The sequence below is a fragment of the Rutidosis leptorrhynchoides genome, chromosome 5 (assembly GCF_046630445.1).
Source record: "Rutidosis leptorrhynchoides isolate AG116_Rl617_1_P2 chromosome 5, CSIRO_AGI_Rlap_v1, whole genome shotgun sequence".
Taxonomy (NCBI): domain Eukaryota; kingdom Viridiplantae; phylum Streptophyta; class Magnoliopsida; order Asterales; family Asteraceae; genus Rutidosis; species Rutidosis leptorrhynchoides.
In genome coordinates, this window is record NC_092337.1 from 451,857,786 (window position 1) to 451,864,482 (window position 6,697).

A 6,697-nucleotide genomic window follows, 5' to 3' on the forward strand; every position below is an offset into this window, starting at 1 on the left:
TCCCATTTCCATTCTGGGATTTCAGGTTGTTGAAGTAGACCTGATGGTTTCTGATGTTCAGCTTTGACTTTAGAACAAGTTAAACATTCTCCTACGTATGTAGCAATATCGGCTTTCATAGCCACCAAAAATATTTCTTGAGATCTTGGTACATTTTCTCCGCTCCGGGATGTATTGAATATCTGGTTTTATGTGCTTCTCGAAGTACCATTTCTCTCACATCTCCAAATTTTGGTACCCAAATTCTTTCAGACCTATACCGGGTTCCGTCTTCGCGAATATTAAGATGTTTCTCCGATCCTTTGGGTATTTCATTCTTCAGATTTCCCTCTTTTAAAACTCCCTGTTGCGCCTCCTTTATTTGAGTAGTAAGGTTAGTATGAATAATTATATTCATAGCTTTTACTCGAATAGGTTCCCTGTCCTTTCTGCTCAAGGCGTCCGCTACCACATTTGCCTTCCCCGGGTGGTAACAAATCTCAATGTCGTAATCATTCAACAATTCAATCCATCTACGCTGCCTCATGTTCAATTGTTTCTGATCAAATATATGTTGGAGACTTTTGTGGTCGGTATATATAATACTTTTTACCCCATATAAGTAGTGGCTCCAAGTCTTTAATGCAAAAACAACAGCACCCAATTCCAAATAGTGAGTCGTATAATTTTGCTCGTGAATCTTCAATTGTCTAGACACATAAGCAATTACCTTCATTCGTTGCATTAATATACAACCGAGACCTTGCTTTGATGCGTCACAATAAATCACAAAGTCATCATTCCCTTAAGGCAATGACAATATAGGTGATGTAGTTAACTTTTTCTTCAATAACCGAAACGCTTTCTCTTGTTCATCCTTCCATTCAAATTTCTTCCCTTTATGCGTTAATGCAGTCAAGGGTTTTGCTATTTTGGAAAAATCTTGAATGAATCTTCTGTAGTAACCAACCAATCCTAAAAATTGGCGTATATGCTTCGGAGTTTTCGGGGTTTTCCAGTTTTCAACGGTTTCAATCTTTGTCGGATCAACCTGAATACCTTCTTTGTTCACTACATGACCGAGGAATTGAACTTCTTCCAACCAAAATGCACACTTTGAAAACTTAGGGTACAGTTTTTCTTTCCTCAATAATTCCAGCACTTTTCTCAAATGTTCTCCATGCTCTTGATCATTCTTTGAGTAAATAAGTATGTCATCGATGAAAACAATAACAAACTTATCAAGATATGGTCCACACACTCGGTTCATGAGGTCCATGAACACAGCTGGTGCGTTAGTCAAACCAAACAGCATAACCATAAACTCGTAATGATCGTAACGCGTTCTAAAAGCAGTCTTCGGAATATCATCCTCCTTCACCCGCATTTGATGATACCCGGAATGTAAATCAATCTTCGAATAAATTGACGAACCTTGCAGCTGTTCAAATAAGTCGTCTATTCTTGGTAGTGGATAACGGTTCTTGATGGTAAGTTTGTTCAACTCTCGGTAGTCGATACACAACCTGAATGTACCATCTTTCTTTTTGACAAACAGAACAGGAGCTCCCCACGGTGATGTGCTTGGTCGAATAAAACCACGCTCTAAAAATTCTTGTAATTGGCTTTGTAATTCCTTCATTTCGCTGGGTGCGAGTCTGTAAGGAGCACGAGCTATCGGTGCAGCTCCTGGTGTGACGACCCGAAAATTTCCGACCAAATTTAAACTTAATCTCTATATGATTTCGACACGATAAGCAATGTCTGTAATAATGAGTCTCGAAATTTTTTTAACTGTTTTATGAAAACATTTAACCTTGACTATTCCCGACGATTCACGAACAATTATTTGTAAATAAATATGTATATGTATATAAATGTAAGTATATATAATAATTTGAAATTATAGAATATAATTTAAACATTAGAATTAAATATGTAAAATAAGATATAAAATAATTAAGTGTAATTTAAAATGAATCTATATATATATATATATATATATATATATATATATATATATATATATATATATATATATATATATATATATATATATATATATATATGATTTCTATGTATAATTATTATTATATATATTGTAATATAAAACTTATAAATAATAAATATTCAATAAAAGTTATTATATAATATATGATATTACATAATATATAATACAAGTTAAACTATAGTTATTAATATTACTAATTAGTACTTCATTATGATTAAAAATAAATATTAATAATAATATCAGTATTATTAATATTATTATATAATAAATAAATATGGTATTTGATACATTTGATTTGTTATATCATTATTATTATTAATATTATTATTATCATTATTAATATTATTATTATTAATCCTATTATTATTATTATTAGTAATATTTTGATTATTAATAGTATTATTATTATTCCTAATATTATTACTATTAGTATTTTTTTTATTTTATTAATTCTATTATTAATAAATGTATTATTATTAATAATGAATTTATACTTATTTATTATTAATATCAGATATATATATATATATATATATATATATATATATATATATATATATATATATATATATATATATATATATATATAAACAGATAAATCAGGTTAAATCGATACAGATCACTTTCAGCTGTTATAAATTTTGTTCCTTATCCAAAAGTTGTTACACATCGATATCAAATGTATGAAATTGTTACCAATCATAATCTGCTTTTAAATTTTTATCTTCTATCTCTGATCGAATATTTGCCTGTCGACTCAATCCTAGCTATAAAACAAATACAACCGAATAATAATGTTGTAGTAATTGTTAAATTATTACATTATATATATACATTGCTGAAATTGTGAAATAAAAATAAAAAAATCAAAGTTTACAGCTCTACTGCCCTGTTCGTGGTCATTTAAATCAAAAGCTCGATTTCGAACAAATTTTCGAAATCTATAAATGCAAGATTGTTAGGAATTATCTAAATATACTATCTGTAAGTTTTCAGACCTCAATTTGATCTATTAATTACGAATTTTGAAGTCAAACATTATATTCAAAAAGTCAAACGAGTAGTTCTTGGCAAAATTCGAAGTCATTTTAATGTTTTGAGTTCAATTTATAATCTAGAAAGTTTCTAGGAATGATTTTCAAACTATTTCATGAAGAAACCATGGTCTAAAACAGTCTCAATTTTAAAATCAATGTTTGAGTTGTTCATCGTGTTTTCAAACTGTTGCTGCTTAAATTCTTTTGTTTTTTGTTTCTGTTAATTCAAGCACTCACGAAAGACCGTTTATGATTCAAATTCACAATATAATTCAAATCGTTAGTTAGTTGATATGATTGAGTATGGATTTGGCCGTTTGGAGTTATGAAGATGAAGAAGAAGAAGGAATAAGAAAATGGGTTAAATAAAAGTCGGGTGTGAAATATATCAGAAAAATGAGTTAGACTGGATGGTTAAGAGGGGTGTCGGGGTAGCGAGTGGTCACGGGTTCGAGCCCGGTCTGGGGCAACTCTTTTTAGAAAAGCTCTTTTAAGGGTATACACTTTTATTATTGTTATTATTATTGTTATTATTATTATTATTATTATTATTATTATTATTATTATTATTATTATTATTATTATTATTATTATAGTATTGTTATTATTATTATTATTAATGATTGTTATAAATACAAGTATTATATTTATTATTATTATTACTAAAATAAGTATTAGTTACCATTTATTATTATTATCATAATTAAAATTACAAATATGATTATTATTATTGTTGTTGTTACTAATATTATCATTTAAAATATAATTTTATCATTTTTAAGTATTATTATTATTATTATTATTATTATTATTATTATTATTATTATGATTATTATATTATTATTATTATGAAAGTAATAAAAATTTATTATTATTATCATTAATATTAGAATTTGTATCATTTTATCATTATTAGTATTATTATTATTATTATTATTATTAATAACATAAGTATGGTTATTAATATTATCATTATTATTATTAATATGATTATTAGTAATGTTATTATTAAACTTAATTATCATTATTATCATTCTCACTAAAATTATTATTTTGTTATCACCAAAACTATCGTTACTATTACAAATAGATATTTTTATATAAAATACATTACACTATATTTTTATTATTAAAATGATATTAATTAAGCTATATATATATATATATATATATATATATATATATATATATATATATATATATAAAGATATTAATTAAATATAAATATATATTTTTATCATATATAAACCTTAATATATAGTTTTATTATTAATGATGAATAATAGTTATATAAAACATATAAATTAAATATATTAAATTTATCTAAATAACATATAATATAACAAGTATATTATTAATAACAATATATATATATATATATATATAATTGCTCGATTACAATTATATGTTTTAATATATATAATTGATATAGGTTCGTGAATTTAAGGCCAACCCTGCATTGTTTAGTTCCGTCGTATGAATATTTTTACTACAAAATATTGTATTATGAGTTCATTTGATTCCCTTTTACTCTTTACATTTTTGGGACTGAGAATACATGCGCTATTTTTATAACTGTTTTTATTAAATGCTTTTGCAATATATATTTTTATGACTGAGAATACATGAAATGCTTTTATAAATGTTTAACGCGATATGACATAAGCAAAACATTCCTCGAATGAATTATTATACAGACGAGAGGTTCTGTTGATTATTATATTTGAGTTAGTTGGACGTTATAATTGCCACTAATTGATGTGAATATTTTCCCCTGATTATTATAGCTTGGTAACCTAAGAATTAGGAAACGGGTATGGCCCCTAATTCACGCGAATCCAAAAGGGAGCTACCGGGTTTAACACCCCCACCCAGAATGTTCACTAGACGGAAGAGCTAGTGGGCGTGGTGTTTAGTACTTCGAGGTTTATATATTTATTACAGACTGAAAGTTCTATTTATTTTGGGGATATTATTGATGCGCATTATATGTTAAGGTCGGTTACCAAGCCAAGCAAAGCAAAGCGAATGTTATGTATCGAGAGAATGATTTTTATACACAGGTTATGTGTATGATATTTTGTACACGAGATATGTGAATGGTTATTAAGAATTGTTAAAAAATGGTTTCGTACACGAGATATGTGTACTGTATTTAAAAGAAATCGCATGTACATTACAGGTGGGTATAGGATTCGGGCCCATTTGTATCATGCAGTATTTAAATCTTGTGGTCTATCAAAATTATGAGTTTTATTGTTTACGATAAACCTATAAACTCACCAACCTTTTGGTTGACACTTTTAAGCATGTTTATTCTCAGGTATGAAAAAAATCTCCCGCTGTGCATTTGCTCATTTTAGAGATATTACTTGGAGTCATTCATGACATATTTCAAAAGATGTTGCATTCGAGTCGTTGAGTTCATCAAGAATATTATTAAGTCATTCATAGTTTGGATATATTATGAAAGGATATGCATATCTGTCAATTTTCGATGAAATGAAAGTTTGTCTTTTAAAAATGAATGCAATGTTTGTAAAATGTACCATTTAGAGGTCAAATACCTCGCAATGAAATCAATTATTATGTAACGTTTATAAACGATATGATCGGGGCATTTCAGTTAGTATCAGAGTGGTGATCTTAGCGAACCAGGTCTTGCATTGGTGTGTCTAACTGATAGTCGTTAGGATGCATTAGCGATTCTGGCTTTCGACCTTAGCTGCATATTATAAGTTTTGTTTATCATTCCTAGTGGAAAATTACCTGCTTATCATTCCTAAGTCTAGACACGTCATACTGCATTCATTGCATAGATAGTGTATAGACAAATTTCATATCTTCGCATATCCATTACAGTAAACTCTGCCTGACATCTTCCGTAAATTCCTCCGTAATTGATGGGATTCTGGTATTATAAATACATATGAGAATTATGTATTAAGGAATACCAAACCCAAATCCTATAATCTATTTCATTTCAAATTTCATTTCTTTGTTTGTACGACATGGAACCCTCGACTAGCTCAAGTTCATCAAATTCAGACAGCTATATGGATATCCACCTGAGTTCCGAAGACAGTGTAACCGGAATGAATCAACCTATTAGCCATCATCTATTCTGGATGAAATGGGGATGGGTTCGTAGTCGTCTTGATCAATGGAGACGAGAAGAAGGTAATCCTTTCCATCCACCAAATTTTCCTCTCGGCGAAGAACCTGAAGCACTTATCGGCGAACCAGTCTGAAACACCATCTTCACTCTCATTTCCAGAATAGCCCGCAACGATTATATAATATCTAAAATTCTAAATCTTGTTCATCCTATCGTCCCAACCGCCAATCATCCCGGTGTTCTAGAAGAAGTCAACGAGCTTCGCGCTGGAGTGGTGGCTTTGGAGAATATGATGCAGAATTTACAAGCATCACAGACACCACAAACACCAACAGCACCACCAGCATCAGCACCATCACCACCAGTACCACCACCAACAACATCCACATCTCACACTTCAACATCACACTAGGTACCTCGAGCATCAACATCATACGCTCAATAGATATCAATGAGTACCAACAACAATAACCGATGAAGTATTGATTCATAACTTCATTGGGGGAATATACCGCGAATATTATGTAATCTCTAATGTTTTGGAGATTATTC